Below are 21792 nucleotides of genomic sequence, written 5' to 3' on the forward strand. Positions count from 1 at the left end.
GATTAAAAGGTTAGCCTCATGGGGGAATCCCCATCGTGCTTCTAAGGCAGGAGTCTGCACGCGTGTGGCGCTAAACATCAGTCCAGCATGAGATACTTGACTGCTCTGTAGGGGCATTTCCTGTCCTAGGCTATGGCTTACCTTATATGAACTGCTGCCGCATTTACTTTATCTAGAGTTATCTGGGACATTTGGGCCGTCTTGATTTATGTGTGTGAAGGCAAGACAACCATTACTATATCTAAACAATAAAAAGATAGCAGGTGAGATAGCTGTGCCACAAGTGAGGAGACCAGGTTCCAAAGAGTTTCCTGCCTGTCACCGGCACCCTGGAGGTGGCCCTGTGCCAGGATGTCCTGCATCATCCCTGTGTCATCTCTGCAGAGCACCCTGGGTGTGCGCTGAGGCTGGGGAAACTGCTTCTGGCAGAGAATCACCAAGAGGGCATGTTGCTTCCTGTGATGTGGCAGCTCACTTTCCCCAGAGATGAGTCTACCCAGCTTCCTCGAAGTCGCCAGAAGATCTCGGAATCATCTGGACTTTTATCATTTTTTTTTTTTTGGACTTTTATCATTAATCTAGGGAGATTTGAGTGGCATTTGGAGTGCCAAGAAAATGGGAATGGAATCCTGAGATTCCCCTTCCCACCCAGGAAGCAGCCCAGAAAGGACTCCGACTAATAGGTTCTCTGTGAAAGACCCTCAGCCTCTAGATAGAGAGGGGATTTACATGCCTGGAATCCCAGAGGCTCAGAAGGCTGAGGCAGGAGAATTGCAAAGTTGAGGCCAGCCAGCCTCAGCAATTTAGCAAGGCTCTGAGCAACTTAGCAAGATCCTGTCTCTGGACAGCCTATAACTATCAGCTCCCTGGTCCAGGGGCTCAGGAACAAGCGACTAATGCCCATCTATCCACCAATCTCTGAGCTAAAGATTGTTTTTCTGAGACATCTTTCCTTCTTTTTTCCCCCAGCATTCACTCAGTAGAGTTCATCTGCACGAACATATTCAAAGGGGACAGGGGGTAGGAGGCGGTACCCTACCAGGGACAGCTACTTCTCTGGCACACTGTCAATAAGGCTGGGAATGAGTTTCTAGAGAGTATTTGAATAAATTAAAGTATATGGACTTAATTAATGCTCTTTTACCAAATATCTTGAACAGACTTACTAATAAATAGAATTATTCCTGTGTTGCAGGCATAAACCAATGGTTCTTAGCTGTTTTATAGTCCCTTTGATGAATTGGAAACAGGAAAAGATGATTCCAATACACTTTCTTTCTGAAACCAACCTTCAGTGTCTTGTCTGTCCTTTATCATTTTATTGAGGTTGGAAAAAAATGCGTCTAATTTCTGTCCCTTCCTCCATCTGACACCTCCCTAGTAAGGAAGGTGAAGGAAGAGCCAAGTGCAGTGGCACATGCCTATAATCCCAGAGGCTCAGAAGGCTGAGGCAGGAGAATTACAAATTTGAGGCCAGCCTCAGCAATTTAGCAAGGCTTAGGCAACTTAGAGAGCCTCTGTCTCAAAATAAAAAAGGTTGTGGATGTGGCTTAGTGTTTAAGCACCTCTGGGCTCAATCCCAATTAGGGGCTTGAGTCCTAAATTAGAGTCTCACTAGTTTGCTGAGGCTGGCTTTGAACTTGCAATCCTCCTGCCTCAGCCTCCAGAGCCTCTGGGATTACAGGCATGCTTCACTGCACCCAGCTCCATAGCTGTTTTTTTAATGTTCTTTTTGGTTGATTTTAGTGTTTAACATTCTTGATGGTTTGTGTTCTTATAGAGTATGACATAAGGAAAAAAAAGAAGGGGAGGGACAATTAGGTCTTGAGAAAACTAGAGACTCAAGCAATTGCTATTTTGTTGTTGATGTGACAGGTTGTTTCTTTTATGATCAGCCCATAAAAGAAGGGGGAGAGGGGTGGGTGGGGGAGGGTCTGGGAGTATAGCTCAGTGGTAGAGTGTTTGTCTAGCATGCTGGGGAGCCTGGATTCAAGAAAAGAAGAAGAGGAAGAGGAGGAAGAAAGAAGAGGAAAGGGGAAGGAATTGAAACCCTTACAATTCTGGGGTTTTTTTGCTTTTGTGCTAGGGATTGAACCCAGAGCCTGGCACATCCTAGGTGAGCTTTCTACCACTGAGCTATATCCCCCCCATCACATAGAGGGTTTTCTGAGCAGCCTAGTTTGAGTGACACTTTCGCTGCCTGGGAATGTGGAACCCAGAGAGAGTGCGTGGGGGAGTCCTCTTTTGGATGTGCTTAGCTTTGTTTCTTTCATACCAAAACATATTTCTTGTTGGCCACCTAAATCAAGGTAGTTTGACAGAGGTCTTGGTGGTAACGTCGCAAAGGAAAACTGAGAAACAAACTGCTTGGTGTAATGGCTGCCCGCATTCACATTGCTCTAAGTGTTTTGAGCATTTGGGAAAATCTTGATTTAAGTTACAAAGAGGACAGGTCATATCTGAGTGGGATTATTGACAAGATTTGATCTCTCACCAGTTATGGAGGTTTTCTACATCCTCAGTTTTTTTTTTTTTTTTTTTTGATTTTTTACTTTGAGACAAGATCTGGAAAAGTTTCTGAGGCTGACCTAGAATTTGTGATTCTCCTGCCTATAATCCTTAGTCTCGGGGATTACAGGCATGAGCCACCAAGCTTGGCTCAGTTACACAGACATTGTTTTTTTTTTTTTTTTTTTTGGACTCCTGAAGCTGAGGAAAGAAATGGGATGGTATCAAATTTCAAAGCTTCTGCACAGTAAAGAACACAATTAGGCATGTGAAGAGAGAACCTATAGATTCTTTGCAGCTACTCTTCTGATAGAGGATTAATATCTAGAATGTATAAAGAACTCAAAAACCTTCACACCGCCGGGTGCAGTGGTGCATGCCTGTAATCCCAGTGGCTGGGTCCGTTTCGGCAGGAGGATTGCTTCAGCAAAATCGAGGCACTAAACAACTCAGTGAAACCCTGTTTCTAAATAAAAATACAAAATAGGGCTGGGGATGTGGCTCAGTGGTTGAGTGCCCCTGAGTTCAATCCCCACTACTCCCCCCCAAAAAAAAAAAAACCAAAACCTTACACCAAGAAAGCAAATAACCCAATGAATAAATGAATAAACGAATCAAAGAGATATTACTCAAAAGAAGAAATACAAATGATCAATAAATATATGAAAAGCTGTTCTATACCATTATCAATTTGAGAAATGCAAATCAAAACCACATTGAGATTTCATCTCATACCAGTCAGAATGGCAGTCCTCAGGAATACAAGTAATAGGCTCGGCGTGGTGGTGCACATCTGTAATCCCAGTGACTTGGGAGGCTGAGGCAGGAAGATTGCAAGTTCAGAAAGTCAGCCGTAGGACCTTAATGCGGCTCTCAGCAACTTAGTGAAACCTGTTTTGAAAGAAAAAATTAAAATGCCTGGGGATAGGGCTGGGGATGTGGCTCAAGCGGTAGCCCGCTAGTCTGGCATGCGTGCGGCCTGGGTTCGATCCTCAGCACAACATACAAAGAAAGATGTTGTGTCCGCTGAAAACTAAAAAATAAATATTAAAAAAAATGCCTGGGGATAGCTCAGTGGTTAAGCACACCTGGGTTCAATCCTTGGTACCAAAAAAAAAAAAAAAAAATTACACACACACACACACACATGCTAGAGAGAATGGTGGAGAAAAAGGAAGACTTTTACATTGTTGGTGGGATTGTAAGTTAGTACAACCACTATGAAAATCATTATGAAGCTTCCTCAAAATACTAGGCATAGAACCACCTTATGACCCAGCTATCCCACTCCTTGGTATTTATCCTAAAGAATTAAAGTCATCATATTGTAGTGACACGGGCATACCTGTGTTCACAGCAGCACAAGTCACAATAGCCGAACCATGGAACCAGCCTAAGTGTTCACCAATGGATGAATGGGTAAAGAAAATGTGATCTCCACACACAATGGAGTTTTATTCAGCCATAAAGAAAAATGAAATGATGTCATTTGCAGGCAAATGGATGGAAATAGAGACCATTATGTTCAGCGAAATATGCCCAACTCAGAAGGTCAAGGGTTGTTATGTTTTCTCTCACACGTGGAATCGAGGGAAAGCAAGGTGGGGGGTGGGGATCTCAGGAAAATCAAAGGGAGGTTGGCAGAAGGAAAGGATCAACAGGTAGGAGGGAGGGAAAGTGCTGGGGAGTGATACTGGCCAAATTATATTGTTATATTGTGTGCATGTTTGAATATGCAACAATAAATGCCATCATTATGTACAACTGTAATGCACCAATAAAAAGTGTGGAAAAAGATCAAAACAAAATGTGAGAGTGGACTTCAGGAGGGAATAAAAAGGGGATGTAGAAGCACTAATGCTCACGGGATTGTCCAGTTCCCAAAGTCTACGCTTTGTGAATATTTAGGTAGGAAGGAAGGGTTTGGTCAGGCTGAGAGGGAGAAGAGAGGAAAAGGGTGGGGGAGGCACTCTTGAGCCTGAGAACATGAGAGGAGAGTGTGGCCCCGGTTCCCAGGCTGGGATAGGGGAGCAGAGGCAAAATCCAGGTGCTAGAGCAGGTTCTCCTGTATGCACACCTAGGTAAGATGTTCATCCTGGTCACCATGTTAGAAGTGTCAGAGGCATGCTAGGAGGTGTGCAAGTCCATGGCCTCTTGGACATGCCCTGGCATCCTGAGTCTTTCTTAAAACACTTTCCAAGTTCAAAATGAATATTTTCAACTGGGCATAGTTGGGTATACACTTATAATCCCAGCTACCTGGGAGGCTGAGGCAGGAGGATCGTAAGTTGGAGGCCAACCTGGGTAACTTAGTCAGACCCTGTCTCAAAATAAAAATTTTAAAAAGATAAAAAAAAGAACACACACACACACAAATAATATTTTAAAAGCTATATTAACACATGTGGGGAACAAAATTGAACTTTGCTTTAATCTTTTATACATGGAAACTTTTAAGGAAATGTACTACTATGATGGTAGATGTGTGGAGGAGGCCTTAGAGCTTCCATGTGGGCTGGGGGTGTAGTTTGGTGGTAGAGGGCTTGCCTAGCATTCATGAGGCCCTGGGGTTGATCCTCACCATCTCAAGTTGCCTCCAGTTCCCTTCTTTACAGTTCGAAACTATAGATTTAGATGGTTGGGAAATAGTAAATAAGGAAATCCTTGAGCCTCTTTGAGGGTTTTAAGGGGAGAAAATAAAAACAAAACAGAATTACTCTATTTCTTAGCTGTCAGCAGCAAATTCCCAATACCCTGTCATGTCACATTGTTAACGTTTTTGAAAAAAATCGTTTTCCAAGGATATGTTGCTAGCATTGTGGAGTAAAGTCGGAAAATAACTGCATCCCCACAAAACAAGCTTCAGTTCAAAGAAGAAATAAAAATGTCCATTAGAAACGGCAGAGGAAGGAAGCTGTGCCTTGTGTCCCAGCACCAAGGGGCCTGATGGGCGGTATTAAAAGTCACGCCCCATGGAACAGTGTGGCACTTGTCGATCTGGAGTTTCCAACTCCACAGGTTTCCTGCTCCAGAATCAGACTTTCTGATTCCTTTCAGGAAGGAAAACTGAAAAGTAGGCATATTGCATGCAGATTCTTTTAAACTCAGTCCCACGCTCAATGGTGAGTTCCAACACTGGGGAAAGGACTGAGTCCTCCATGCTGAGCTAACTGGGCTCACCCGACTTCTGACCCACGGGCCGGCCCTTAAAGAAGAAAGGAGGAAGCCAGGAGCATCACAAGCCTGTAGAGGAGTACTGTTCCTCCCAGAGTCTCTTCCAGTTCAGTCTCATCTTCTGAGGTCTATCTTATTATTATTATTATTATTGTTGATTTTTAAAAAAATAAATGACAGCAGAATGCATTGCAATTCTTATTACACATATATACCACAATTTTTCATGTCTCTGTTTCTTTTCTTTCTACTGAGGATGGAATCCAGTACCTCACACGTGCTAGGAGAGCTCTACCACCAAACCACATTCCTGCCTCTTTCCTAAGAATTTTCTTATGGAATATTAGGGATTCTTTCCTTCTTCGTCCCTCCCTCTTTCCTCCCTCACCTCTCTCTCTCTCTCTTTCTTTCCTCACTCATCTATTTATTGGTACTGGGGATTGGACCCAGGGCTGCTTTACCACAGAGCCACAACCCCAGCCCTTTTTATGTTTTTTTTTTTTTTTTTTTTTTTTTTGAGGCAGGGTTTCCCTAAGTTGCTTAGGATCTTGCTAAGTTGCTGAGGCTGACCTCAAACTTGTGATCCTCCTGCCTCAGCCTCCTGAGTCTCTGGGATTACAAGCATGTGCCATCATGTTCAGCATGAAATTTGATTTTCTCATTTGAAATGAAGAAGAAGTTCGTATTCCTTTTTTAAAATTTATCTTTGTGTAGTTGTTCACAATACCCTTAATTAATTAATTAATTAGTTTATTTATATGTGGTGCTGAGGATCGAACTGAGGGCCTTGCACATGCGAGGCGAATGATCTACCACTGAGCCATAGTGCAGCACCATGGTTTCCATTCTTATCATTAAAACAAAAGACTTGAAATAGGGTATACAGAGGGCCAAGTGTGGTGGTGCACACCTGTAATCCTGCAACTTGGAAGGCTAAGGCAGGAGTTTTGCAAATGCAAAGCCATCCTCAGATGCTCAGAATTTAGGGAGACCCTGCCTCAAAAGAAAATGTAAAAAAGGGCTGGGGATGTGGCTCTGTGGTTAAGCACCCAGTTCCATCTCCAGTACCAAAAAAGCAGAACAAAAGCAACAAAAAGAATGTTCGTTGTGGTACCCTTGGTAAATGATTCAGTGCCCATCAATAGTAGGATAGAAAATAGGCTGAAATGATACAAGGGACTACTATTAGCAATAAGAAAGAATTGCTGCTAAGTGGAGCCCCGTGGCTGGATCTCACAAATACAACATTAGGCCAAAGATGAAAGACATATAAAAAGTACAGTTTTGTTTATATACTTCAAAATTAGGCAAAACTGCCTGGCACGATGTTGCACACCTGTCATCCCAGCAGCTCGGGAGGCTGAGGCAGGAGGATGGCAAGTTCAAAGCTAGCCTCAGCAAAATCGAGGCACTAAACAATTCTGTGACACCCTGTCTCTAAATAAAAGACAAAACAGGCTGGGGATGTGGCTCAGTGATCGAGTGCCCCTGAGTTCAATCCCCAGGACCCACCCCCCCCCCCCCCCCGCAAAAAAAAAAAAAAAAAAAAAGATAATTGTTCCTTTTGTGTGATAGTAACTAGGAGGGGACGTGAAGGATTCTAGGAGTGCTACTAATGTTTGATTTCTTGTTCTGGGTGGTGTATACAAGGCTGTGTTCACCTTGTGAGGGTTTATTGAGCAATAAACTAATGATTTTATATTCTTCTGTATACATAAATGTCAAGAAAAGTTCACTCCAAAAAAATGTCATTCAAAAAAGAAAAAGATACTGTTCTCATGACGGTTGTGAAGAGTTTTTTTTTTTTTTCTTTCCCAACAAAAGGAGTGGGGCAAAAGCAACATTTCTAAATCACCATGTTCTTTTATATAATATCTGATTTTAAATGTGAAAAAAATTAAAATTAGATATTGTAAATAAAAATATATACCTGTAGTTGTAAAACTACATAAAAATATGGCATCCACCTTATTTCACTTAACATAAAAAGCACATTTCCTGTTACCAAAAATCATCATAAATATAATTTCTGATGTCAAATGCAGGATCAAACTTCATGAACCCTTTTCCTGAAAGACTGAATAATTTTAAATTTAGAAGTATTATTTAAAAATGCTGTAATGAATATCTTGGTGCATACATTTTTCTATAGTTCAAATTATCTCCAGATGTGGAGTGATTGAGTTAGAGAGTACAGAGATTTTTTTTTTTTAAGAGAGAGGAGAGGGGGAGAGAGAGAGAGAGAGAGAGAGAGAGAGAGAGAGAGAGAGAGAGAGAGAGAATTTATTTATTTATTTATTTTAGTTCTCGGCGGACACAACATCTTTGTTGGTATGTGGTGCTGAGGATGGAACCCGGGCCGCACGCATGCCAGGCAAGCGCGCTACCGCTTGAGCCACATCCCCAGACCCCGAGATTTTTTTATTCCCAATATATATATTATCAAATTGCTCTCCTAAAAGGCTGCTCTGATATATGCTCCTACCGGCAATGTATGATTGTGCTTACTTTACTAAAAATTTCATTAACACTATTTTTTTCTTGTTTCTTTTTTTATTCTGTGATGCTTGGGATTTCACCCAGGGTCTTGTGCATGCTAGGAAAGCATTCTACCACTGAGCCATACCTCCAGATTTCCCGTTCTTTTCTTTTTTCCTTTTTCTTTTCTTTCTTTCTTTTGGTACCAGGGATTGATCCCAGGGGTGCTTAACCACTGAGCCACATCCCCTGCCCTTTAAATTTTTTTTTTTTTTTTTTTGAGGTAGGAGCTCATTAAATTGCTTAGGGTCTCACTAAGTTGCTGAGTCTAACCTCAAACTTGCCATCCTCCTGTCTCAGCCTCCCAAGTCACCCAAATTACAGGTGTGCACCTCCATGCCCAGTTTGACTTCCTGTTTCTTTAATCTTTGATCATTTGATTTGTGAAAGATGATATCTTATTGTGAAAATCAACACATTCCAAAAATACTGCATTTGCTGAAAATGTCTCATTATATGTGTCAACAAAATAGATTTATTACTAAAATAAGATTTTTTTTACACAAATAATGTTGACTTGCTTTAAAAATGCCAATATTTTTGGTGGTGCATGCCTGTCTGTAATACTAACTACTTGGAGGGTTATGGTAGGAAGATCCAAAGTTCAAGGGCAGCCCTATATTAATTAATTAATTAATTAATTAAAAGGGCTGGGACATAGTTCAGTTGGTTTAATTCCAATGGAGTACCAGAAGGGAAGAAGAAAAAAAAAAGCCTTTTTTTTTTTTTTTGGTACCAGGGATTGAACCTAGAGGTGCTTAACCACTGAGCCACATTCCTATCTCTTTTTAAAATATTTGATTTCGAGACAGGGTCTCACTAAGATGCTTAGGGTCTTGATAAATTGCTGAGGCTGGCTTTGAACTCACGATCCTCCTGCTTCAGCCTCCTAAGTCACTCAGATTACAGGCATACATCACTGTGCCCAGCAAAATTCAGACTTCTTTTTAAAAATATATTATTGGGCTGGGGATGTGGCTCAAGCGGTAGCGCGCTCGCCTGGCATGTGTGCGGCCCGGGTTCGATCCTCAGCACCATATACAAACAAAGATGTTGTGTCCGCCGAGAACTAAAAATAAATATTAAAAAAAAAATTCTCTCTCTCTCTCTCTCTCTCTCTCTCTCTCTCTCTCCCCCCCCCACTCTCTCTTTAAAAAAAATAAAAATATATTATTGCTGGGCATATAGTTCATGTATATCCCCTTGCATGTAAAAGGCCCTGAGTTCAATCCTCAGCACAAAATTTAAAAAAAAATTTACTTCACTGGTAGTATGTACACTTGTCACATAAGGTACACAATGTCTACCTGGCTGTCTTTTTGTGATGTTTATCATCATTGATATTTGTAACCACTGATGATCATTGATAATAATGAATTCATTAGGGCTTGCCAAATGATGGTGAATTTTATCATTTCTTCTTCATTTGTTCTAATGAATTACCTCAATCAAGAGAATCTTCTTTAACTCTATAGTTACCTTGAGACAGTGTTTATGTAGGAAATGCAGATTAAATGTTCTACCAGTTTTTAAAACAATGGTTTGGTTCCTTGGTATAGGTTAAGTAGCATCCCTAATCCAAAAATTTGAAATCCAAAGTGCTCTGAAATCTGAAAAATTTTAAATGCAGACATGATGTTATGCATTTCTTCCATAATCTGGGGGCGGGGGCGGGGAATCCAATATCTGAAATATTTGAGATCCCAAACATTTTGGTTAAGGAATATTCAACCCTTATTTTCCACAGGTGAACAATGAATTTATTTGCTTTTTAGTATCATTCTGATGTCAAAGACAAACATATTAGATGTGTTTCATTCCGAGGCAGTTCTTATTATTTGTGATAGAGAAGTAGTTAGATCTGCCGGGTGTGGTAGTACACACCTGTTATCCTCATGACTCAGGAGGCTGACGGAGGAGGATCTCAAGTTCAAAGCCAGTCTCAACAATGTCATGAGGCCCTCAGCAACATCGTGAGACCTTGTCTCAGAATTAAAAATAAAAAAAGGACTGGGGATGCAGCTCAATGTGTTAAAGTGTCCCTGGTTTCAGTCCCCAGTACAGAAAGAAAGAAAGAAAGAAAGAAAGAAAGAAAGAAAGAAAGAAAGAAAGAAGAAAGAAAGAAAGAAGGAAGGAAAAAAGGTTTAACGGAGGTAAACAAAGTCATGCTGAGAGGACAATCTGAGTATCTTGTTTTCAAATCCATTGTTGACAACTTCCTGACATTCTTATGCCCAGAACCTTGAGGCAAAAATGTTGGGAATACTAGGGTTCAAAGAATTTAAAAGTCCTGGGGTCAGAAGCACTGGCCTAACTTCTTTAAGATACTATTAACATTTCAAAAGAAGAAAAGGGAACAGAAGTGCTACCCTTGTTAGGGCACACACCTCTAACCCCATCTACTTGGGAGGCTGAGTCAGGAGGATTGCAAGTTTAAGGCCAGAGTGGGTGATTTAGAGAGACTCTGTCTCAGAATAAAATTTTTTAAAAAAATTACTAGAATTTAGCTCAGTGGTATAGTTCCCCTAGGTTCAATCCTCAACACCAAAACAAAGAAAAAAGTGCTAAATACCACCCTTTTCATGAGGAAAAGTTTTGCACAGTTTTCAACACAGTTTAGAACTCAAATTATTCATTCCATCACAAATTAAATTATTGAGGGAAAGATACTTCGGCATGGTATAGGAAAGGCATAGTACTTGGCTTCAGCCTCTAGTTTTACTACAGATTGGCTCTTTGGTTTCACTTTTCGGTGTATAATAGCAATAACACAGGAATGATATATATATTTGGATTCAAAGATGAAACTTAGATAGCATTAAACACACATAATGCTCAAAAAATACCAAATACTATTATTGCTATTAGTATTTAGTAGGATGCTAGGCTATTGGAGCTAGTAGAGGACAGCTGTTCATTTTATTAGGTAAGAACTCTCAAGCTAAGTGTCTGATTCCTGCAGGTTTCCTTGGTGGCTCTTGACATCCAACAAAGCAAGGCCACTATTTAGGGGAGGAAAATTCCATTAAAAATGTGCCTGGAGGTGTGGTAAGGGACAGATCTGTGGGACAAGGTCACCCTTTGACATTAAGTAAAAGAGAAGACTAGGTTGAATCTTGGGACTGAGGATTTCTAAGGGGTAAGCAAAGATACACTGTGAATCCCTTCATGTCTCAAATGTCAAGCAATTCAGGTACACATAGCCTCCAAAGTAAGGGTTCATCTGGGCGGAGTGGTGCATGCCTAGAGGCAGGAGGATTGTAAAGCCAGCCTCCACAGTTTAGTAAGGCCCTATAGTGAGACCTTGTTTTAAAGTTAAAAATAAAAAGGATTGGGGATGTGGCTTGGTGGTGAAGCGCCTCAGGGGTTCAATCCCCAGTGCTAAAAGATGACAGATAGATAGGTAACAAAGTGAGGGTTCAGTTGTGTGAAGGTGGTGGTGGTAGTGGGATGGCTAGATTAAGACCTTAGGTGGGGACAAAACTGTTGACTCATTGGGATTAGTAGGCGTTGCCTGGTGGCAGGGGACCTTAGAAAATGATGCCTACAGACCCACCTGCCTGGTAACGATGCATCATCACCGGGAGCCACTTCCCTGGGGCAGGGTTTACACACCTGCTAGCCAGGTACAGAATTCTGATTTCAGGTTTCTGCTCTCCAGTGAGGGCTCTGGTTCAAGGTTCCTTGGGTGGTCAAATTGGCAGGCAAGGGTGCATCCAAAGAACCTCTCCCCTGAGAGAAGCTGGTATATTGTCTTTCAGTAATTATGGCCCCTCCCTCAGTGCATAGCCATAAGCATGTCAGAGGGCTTTCAGATCCAGCACCGGGTGCTCCTTGGAAAGGACTAAACTCATCAGATTCCACATCCTAGGTACAGCGACTGAGAATCTAGGGATCATCTTTCTTTTCCTCCTTCCTCCCTTCTTCTCTCCCACCCCCCTCCCTCCCTCCCTTCCCTCCTCTCTCTCTTCCTCCCTCCCTTGCTCCCTCCCCCCTCCCTCCTTCCCTTCCCTCCCCTCCTCCCTCCCTCCCTCCCCTCCTCTCCCTCTTCCTCCCTCCCTTCCTTGTTCCCTCCCTCCCCTCCTCTCCCTCTTCCTCCCTCCCTTCCTTGCTCCCTCCCTCCCCTCCTCTCTCTCTTTCTCCCTCCCTCCCTTGCTCCCTACCTCCCCTCCTCTTTCTCTTCCTCCCTCCCTCGCTCCCTACCTCCCTTCCTCTTTCTCTTCCTCCCTCCCTCCCTTGCTCCCTCCATCCCCTCCTCCCTCTCCCCTCCCTTCCTCCCTCCCTCCCTCCCTTCCTTGCTCCCTCCCTCCCCTCCTCTCTCTCTTCCTTCCTCCCTTCCTTGTTCCCTCCCTCCCCTCCTCTCTCTCTTCCTCCCTCCCTCCCTTGCTCCCTCCCTTCCCTCCTCCCTCCCTTCCTCCTTCCCTCCCCTCTTTCTCTTCCTCCCTCACTCCCTCCCTTGCTCCCTCCATTCCTTCCTCCCTTCCTCCCTCCCTCCCCTCCTCCCTCTCTCCCTCCCTCCCTTCCTTGCTCCCTCCCTTCCCTCCTCTCTCTCTTCCTCCCTCCTTCCCTCCTCCCTCCCTTCCTCCCTTCCCTCCTCCCTCCCCTCCTCTTTCTCTTCCTCCCTCCCTCCCTCCCTTGCTCCCTCCCTTCCCTCCTCCCTCCCCTCCTCTCTCTCTTCCTCCCTCCCTTCCTTGCTCCCTCCCTCCCCTCCTCCCTTCCTCCCTCCCTTGCTCCCTACCTCCCCCCCTCCCTCCCCTCCTCTCTCTTTTCCACCCTCCCTTCCTTGCTCCCTCCCCTCCTCTCTCTCTTCCTCCCTCCCTCCCTTGCTCCCTACCTCCCCTCCTCTCCCTCTTCCTCCCTCCCTCCCTTGCTCCCTTCCTTCCCTCCTTCCTCCCTCCCCTCCTCCCTTCCTCCCTCCCTTCCTCCCTTCATCCCTCCCTTCCTCCTACCTTCCCTTCCTCTTTCTCTCCCTCCTCTCTCCCTACCTCCCCTCCTCCCTCCTCTCTCCCCTCCTCCCCCCTTCCTCCCTCCCCCCTACCCTCTTCTTTCTTTAAAAACTTTATTTATTTGTTTGTTTGTTTTTATTTGGTGCTGAGGATACAACCCAGTGTCTCATACAAGCTAGGTGAACGCTCTGCCATTGAGCTACAGCCCCAGCCCCTCTCTTTCTTTCCTTCCTTCCTTCCTTCCTTATTTCCTTCCTTTCTTTCTCTTTTTCCTCCTCCTCCTCCTCCTCTTTTTTTCAGTACTAGGGATTGACCCCAGGGGCACTCTACCACTGAGCTACATCCTGGCCCTTTGCATTGTGAGATGGTCTTGCTAAATTACTACCTCAGCCTCCCCAAGCCACTGGGATTACAGGTGTGCACCACTGCGCCCAGCTGGATCTTCTTTCCATTAATCTTTTTTTCTCCAAACTTGGTAAAAGCAGAAAGAATGATACATTAAACAACAGGATATTCTCCACCTAAACCCATCAGCTCTTTCAGTTGACACTTATTAAGCACCCACTGGGTGCTAGGCATTTGACAACCTTTGCATACACAAAACAAGGTGTCAGTTCCGAAGCTCCACGGCTTATGGGGAAAAGAAGACCATAAACCAAGAAACTATCAAGATAGCTGATAGTGTTGTGTTATTGGCAGGCATAAAGAACTGAGGGAGCAGATGAAGAGTCATTTTGTGATTATACATCAGAGAATACCTCTAGTGACAGTAGTATTCCAGGGAGCAGATCTGGGGCAAAGGGAGTAGCATGGGGGAAGGCCGGAGGATTTCACCAGGCCTGGTAGGTTTGGGGAATTTAAACTCCATAGTGAAGCGATCAGAAATCACTGCCCATGCTCTGCAGGGGACTAGCTTTCAGCAGGACCATCATGGCTCTATGTTGGGAAGCAGAGTATGTGACAAGGCAAGATCCATACAGTGCTGTCTGCTCCACGGGATGGTGAAGCCGACTGCTCTAAATATTTTTTAAAAACAAAAGTTTAGCCGGGTGCAGTGATGCACACCTGTAATCCCAACAGCCCAGGAGGCGGAGGCAGGAGGATCGAAAGTTCAAAGCCAGCCTCAGCAAAAGTGAGACCCTAAGCGAGTCAGTGAGACCCTGTCTCTAAATAAAATATAAAATAGGGCTGGGGATGTGGCTCAGTGGCTGAGTGCCCCTGAGTTCCATCCCCAGTACCAAAAAAAGGCCAAAGTCTTTTCTGAAATATGTAAGGGATTCACCTATGCTTCCTTAGGAAAGAAAAATAAAATGTTTCCTAGGACTAGTGGCTATCAGAGATCTTGCCTGAAGCTCAAGGGTTGCTGAGTTACTCAAGGTGACTCCAAGGTTGTTGAGTCAGAGTTGCTCTGCAGGCTGTCAGTCCGGTAGCACCTGTAGTGCCCACATCCATGGGGCCTCCGTGAGCTCTGGAGGCCCCTGTTTTCTAACTAAGCCTTGCTCCCCTTTCCCTGGAATCTATCAGAACTGAGCCTTGGAATCCAATCACCCTGGATGGTTATAACCAGGGTCTGAATGAAAGGGAATGCAACTGTTTGAAAAGAAACCAAGGAAGAAAAAGTTAGAAAGATGTTTAAAAGGACTCATTTCTCCTTCCAAGGTGATATTTTCCCAAAATGGCTCTGAAGTGGTTCAGGGCACAGGTAGCAGCTTCTTGTCTCAGGGAGATCTGACTGCCTCGCCCTTGTCATAGCCCAGGGGACTGAGTCCTTCCGTGTGTGACCATATTTGCTCTGACTTTTTCATGCAACACTTAAGAAAACAGCTCAGAAGACTAAAAGCTGTGACCTCTGCAGCCTCTCCTCCGATATCTGAATTTTATAATCTTATTGTGGAAAGGGCTGGTTAGGCTTACTTAATTTGTTTAAATATGCTATGGCCTTTTTCTTGGTGTCCTTCAGATAAGAAGGCAAGGTAGTTTCATTGGGGGAGGGGCTGTGGCTGAGAGTGGGGCAAAGGTTATGGGTAGAACCCCCACTCTTTCTGCTTCTGGGATCATAAAGAAGCTCACCCATAGGGGCTTTATTAGATATGACCCTTTTCCTATCTTTGACACGTGCAGACCAAGCTGGGGTCTCACTTTGGCCCTCAAGGGGCATCAAGGTCTGTTGGGCACAGCCTAGTAGAGAAGGTTTATTGTTCAGATGGATGTTCCACACCCACAGGGGAATGCTGCTTAGCATTTGAATGCTCATTTGGCAGTAGAATCCTTTCTTGGAAGGAGAAGTTTCTCTCTCTCTCTCTCTCTCTCTCTCTCTCTCTCTCTCTCTCTCTCTTTCTCTCTCTCTCTCACTCTTTTTTTTTTTTGGTACTGGGGATTGAACTCGGCACTCAACCACAAAGCCACATCCTGGGCCCTATTTTGTATTTTATGTAGAGATAGGGTCTCACTGAGTTGCTTAGTGCCTCCACATTGCTGAGGCTGCCTTTGAACTCATGATCCTCCTGCCTCAGCCTCCCAAGTCGCTGGGATTACAGGTCTGTCTGCACCATGGTGCCCACCTGTAGCTCCAGGGCTCAAGAGTAGAAGGGTGAGAAGTGGAATCTCTCCTGACCTTGAGACATGCTAACAGATCAAAACTTTTGGTCCCTCCTGCCTCTGGCATTGCAGTACCTCAAGAAAGCAGAAGGTCCCCTGATATAAAACAAAACAAAACAAAACAACAACAAAACCCCCACAAATTTAATGGTCATTATTTGCATGCATTCATGATTAGTAATATATTCAGATGATCATGCATGATTACTAGTTTGTTTTGATTTGAAGAATTCAATTGTTGGCATTTTTTTAAGGACTGTTCTGTGGGAAGTATGGGAATTTAAATATGAAGAATTTCCACCGGTAGTAATGGTGCATGCCTATAATCCTAGCAACTGGAGGCTGAGGCAGGAGGATCACAGGTTCAAGGCCAGCCTCAGCAACTCAGTGAGGGTCCATATCAAAACAAAGAAGAACTGGGAATGTGACTTAGTGTTAAAGCAGCCCTGGGTTAAATGCCTAGTACCCAAATAAATACATAGCTGGGTGCTGTGGCACATACCTATAATCCCAGCCGCTGGGGAGGCTGAGGCAGGAGGAACATGAGTTCAAAGCCAGCCTCAGCAAAAGTGAGGTGCTAAGCAGCTCAGTGAGACCCAGTCTCTAAATAAAATACAAAAAGGATGTGGCTCAGTGGTTGAGTGCCCCTGTGTTCAATCCCTGGTACCCCCCCAAATAAATAAATAAATTCAATATTAGAATAAAACAAAAATGAATACAATTTCCAATGAGTCCTCCTATTATGAATATTCATAATATACTAATAAAAAATTAAAATAAATAAGTGATGATTTCCTTTTCCAAACAACTTAAAATCTTACAAACACCACATATTCCCAAATTAGAAATGCTATATAGTTGGTGCTGAAGGAGGCCAGAGGAAAGTCACAATGGTGACAGCAGGAGCAGTTTCTGAGAAGACTTTCCAGATCTCAGGCAAGGAACTAGCAGGCTTTAAATTCAGCAAATAGAGGTGGGGTGCAGCTCAGTGGCAGAGTGTATGATTTAGCAGGCAGGAGGCCCAGGGGTCAATCCCGGCATCAAAAGATAAGAACAAAAATGAATTCAGCAAATATTATACAGAACACATGTGAAAGGGGGTCTGGAACAAACTAAACTTGGTTCTGGGAAGAAAACTGGGATCGGGTGTGGGAAACATTAAAGAGGACATTGGATTTTGGTCCTATTTATGCATTACTTGTATCATTCAGTGATGTGCTGGTAAATATTTCAGAAGGAGCTCTCCAACAAACAAGCAGTCCCTATTGTAGAGACTATTTATTTTTATTTACTGTTTGTCAATAGTGTCAGTCCCTATTGTTTGTCAAGTTCTTTGGTGTAAATATTCCCACCATAGAAGATTTCAAGAAAGCAATGTAAGATTGAGCAGCTCACAAATTCTTGGAAATTTAACAGCTTTAGCACTTATTACGTGTCAGGTTCCAAGTCTGTGCGGAGGAAGATGGAGAAAAGATTAGGGTGCAGCCATTATCTGCCACATAACAGAAACACAGTGGAGGAGTTAAAGGAAGAATTGAGGGAAGAGCGTCGGGGCCAGGGGCCAGGGGCCAGGGGAGGTGGTGCATGCTCTAATCCCAGCCACTCGTGAGGTTGAGGCAGGAGCAGTGCAAATTTGAGGGCAGCCAGTAATGTAGTGAGACGCTGTCTCAAAATAATAATAATAATAATAATAATAATAATAATAATAATAATAATTTTTCAAAGGGTTGGGAATGTGGCTCAGTGATGGAATGCCCCTGAGTTCAAATCTCAGTACCACAAAAAGAAAAGGGAAGAAGGAAGGAGAGAAGGTAGGAAGGAAAGAAAAGAAGAAGGAAAAGTTAACTTTGGCAAAGTGTGGGAGAAATGGGGGAATCCGAGAAGGTTTTCTGAAAGATGAATCAGAACATGGAAGTACATGAGATATTTGGGAATATAATTGTAAGTTTGCTGTCTTTGCACAAGATTATTGGCAGAAATGGGGGATGAAGCCAGAAAAGAGGATTTGGGGCCATGTTATCAAAGAGGTTGCATTTCTCTTGCAGAAAAGAAAGCTACTGACAGTTTTGAGAAGCATTAGGTAATAACTCTGATTGCAGTATGGAAATTAAACTGATATAGAGACCTGTTCCAAGGAAACCATTGTAATGTTTTGAGCAAGAGAGAATAAGGGCTTCAGTTGAAGCCATACAGTAGAGGTAGAAATGGGGCAGATCCAAGATGCATTTAAGGGGGAAGACTTGATAAGATAGCATATTGGCTATGGGAAGGAATAGGTTGCTTGAATGTAATACATAGGACTTTAAAAAATGATCACCCTGCCTTTTGTGGGAATGAATGGCTTTTGTAAAAAATAAAGAAGGCTTTAATCAACTCAGTGAGACTCTATCTCTACTAAACATTAAAAAGGGGCAGGGATGTGGCTCAGTGGTTAGGAGCTCCTGGGTTCAATACTCAGTACCCAAGGGGAAAAAAAGTGGTTTTTTTTTTAATGTGTGTGTGTGTGTGTGTGTGTGCTGGGGATTGAACACAGGGGTGCTTAACCACTGAGCACATTCCCCAGTCCTTTTCATTTTTTCTTTTGAGACAGGGTCTCTCCAAGTTGCTTAGGGCCTCACTCAGTTACTGAGGCTGGTTTTGAATTTGCCATCCTCCTGCTGGGATTACACATATGTGCCTCCACTCCTAGGAGAGAAAGCATTTTTTAAAACTATGTGATTTAGGACTTAGGAGCCCAGTTGGTTATTTATTGGCATTTATAAGTGTGAAAGAGAGAAGATCTGAGACATGAATGGTGGTCATGGAGACGTTTTGTTTTTTTCCAAATTTGGATTTATGAATCTTTTTTGTGTGGGGGTTACTGGGGATCCAACCCAGGGTTTTGTATATGTAAGGTAAGCACTCTACCAACTGAGCTTTATCCCCTGCCCTATTTATGGATCTTGATTCTGTTTAGTGATGTTATTAAAATGACGAATTTTGATTTGGAACAGAGGGCATCTCAAAAAATGGGGATATATAATTGGCACAAATGGGTGTGGTGGCGCGTGACTATCATCCCAGTGATTTAGGACATGGAGGCAGGATTATTGCAAGTTTGGGGCACAGTGGGCAACTTAGCAAGACCCTGCCTCAAAAAAAAATAAATAAATAAATAAAAAGGGCTTGGGTGTGGCTCTCTGGTACAGCACCCTGGATCCAGTTCAATCCTAATACCGCCAAAAAAGAAAGAAAGAGAAAAGAAAAAAAGAAAAATCAACCCAGGAGTTAGTTACTAAGTTAGCTCCCTTACTTAGTCTCCTTTCAAGCTCCACTGGATAAACAATGGGTAAACAATAGAGCTTCACTGGATAAACAATGGAGCTTGAAAGGAGAGTCAGTAAGGGAAAGGAGTCAAACAGGTAAACCTGTGAATTTAAGTGCTCTGCAGAGTAATAGCGTAATGCAGAAAGAATAAGGGAGCAGGAGGTGCCTGATAATTCAAACGAGAAAACAGCTGGGAAGAGGCCAAAAATAATCCTCGGGGCCTTAGCTGTCTGTGTACTGGCACACAGGGCAGAGGTAACAGCAAAGTAAACTTGGGATTATAGTACCAGGTGGTAAACATGGTCATCTCCTTGGAACCTCAAGGGATGGGACCTAAGACTGACATTGAGTTTGAAATTGAACCTATATCTTGTTTGAAGAAGCGTACCTATGGGTTGAGGAAGGAGACCTATGTGTATTGGAACTCAATGGAGGCCCATTGAAGAGCATGAGGAAGAACAGGAAGGAGAGTCAGATGAGAACATTAAAGCAATGAATACATGTCATCTTGTAGAGAATAACAGGACAAATATTAAATATCACATTAGTACAAAGCATCCAAATAAAATTTTCAAACATTTTAATGAGAAATATATTTGGGTTTATGAACATCATATTTTTATATTCATTTTTATGCTTGAAGTGGCTTCATATAATTCCTGACCAAGACTTTTAAAATATGATCTCAGTTAGGTGCAATGGCACACACCTTTAATCTTAGTGACTCTGGAGGCTCAGGCAGGAGGATCACAAGTCTGAGGCCAGCATGTACAGCTCAGCAAGACCCTGTCTCAAAATAAAAAAGGTTGGGGGTGTGACTCAGTGGTAGTGACCATCAACAACAAAAAAATTTCCTTGCATAAGAAGGAAATACTTTTAGCCAGGTTTGGTGGCATGCCCCTGTAGTCTTATCTACTCAGGAGGCTGAAGCAGGATGATTACTTGAACCCACAAGTTCAAGACCAGCCTGGGCAACAGAGACTCAATCTCAAAAAGAAAAAAAAAATGTAATAACCATTTTAAAATGTGCAGTATTTACAATATAGAGGATCCCCCCCTCCACCATTGGCAAATGTAATGTTGAAATGCATGTGATAAGGCAAAGAGTCTTATGATAGGGTAAGCACGTGTCTTTCCTCTTCAGGGATGGCCCTCCAATCCGGTTAATAACCCCTCCAGCCAAGGATCATGACCATGAACAAAGGAATCTGATAAAAAAAAGTGTTCAACAAGAGTCTCTGGGAAGAGCCAAACCAAAGACATACAGGTGTGCTCAGGTGGTCTCTTTGGGAAGAGCGATGCTCCATTAGTACCTGGGAATATGGGTGGAATGCCTACAACCTTGTCTTTCCAAATTCCTGGGTGAACTCCTAGTATTTCGCAATGTGACCTTATTTGGAAACAAGGTCTTTGCAGATATAATCAGGGTGAGAGTGACCGGATTAAGTTGGTTCCTAATCTGAAGACTGCATCTGTTTTTGTCTTTTCTTTTCCCAGTTCTGGAGATTAAATTCAGGGAAATGCTACTTACTACTAAGCTTTGTGACCAGGCCTTTCTTTTTTGAGATATTGTCGTGCTAAATTGCTGAGGCTGGCCTCGAATTTGTAATCCTCTTGCTTCAGCCTCCTGAGTTGCTAGGATTATAGTTGCGTGCCACCATACCTGGCCGACTTGGTTCTTATAAGAAATTTGAGGGTTGGAGTGCAGCTCAGAGGTAGAGCACTTGCCCAGCATGCGTGAGGCCCTCTGGGAGGTATGTTAGAGTAATATCCAAGCAGAGGCATAAAGCTTCAGTCCCAGGAGAGAAATGAAAATGAGGAACCAAGCCAAGCCCTAGAGAATTTCAGGCAAATTCAGTGAAGTTAAAACCATAGCTCAGGGGCTTCCCCAGAACTAACTTCCTTGGGAAGTAGCCCAGTGACTGGGTCAGATTGATACATGCGTAAAAAAAAGTCCCCAAGAACCTATGGCCCAGGGGATGCATGTGAAGTAGTTTTATGGAATAATGTTTGGAATTTGGGCTCAAAATGAAGGGAACATTCATTTTTCTTTATAAAATGCCATAGGAAATTTTGGAAAACAGGAAAAGGAAGGAAAAACTCCACACAATCCTCTAATTTGCATCTTGACTTTGAAAGAAAGAACTTAGGGTACAAACGCTTTCCCATTTTGCTATGTGATTTCTCATAAGTAAGTTTTTCTTTCTTTTCTTTTTCTTTTTTTCTTTGTGGGTGCTGGGGACCTAACCCAGAGCCTTGTGTAGGGTGGGCAAGTGCTCCACCCCCGAACTATGCTCTAGTCCAAACATAATGTCTAGTGGTCAAGTCCACAGAGGGTGACCTGTAATGAGCTGTTCTACTGCTGGAGGGTCTGGTTGTGCCTGGGTTCTTCCTATCAAAATTCTCTTTAATATATCTTCCCAGCCTAAGATTTTATGATTTTTTCTTTGGCAGAAAGCATTGCAAACCATTTCACAAATTATCTTCTTTCTCTGTCTAAATCCTCTTAAGAAGGACCTTGTGCTACTTTTAGTCAGATGTCTGTTTATTTCCTCCATTAAAACCACAAATATTGGGCTAGGGATGTGGCTCAAGCGGTAGCGCGCTCGCCTGGCATGCGTGCAGCCCGGGTTCGATCCTCAGCACCACATACCAACAAAGATGTTGTGTCCGCCGAAAACTAAAAAATAAATATTAAAAAATTCTCTCTCTCTCTCTCTCT

Source organism: Spermophilus citellus, assembly GCF_964194105.1.
Source record: "Spermophilus citellus genome assembly, chromosome: 12".
NCBI classification, from domain to species: domain Eukaryota; kingdom Metazoa; phylum Chordata; class Mammalia; order Rodentia; family Sciuridae; genus Spermophilus; species Spermophilus citellus.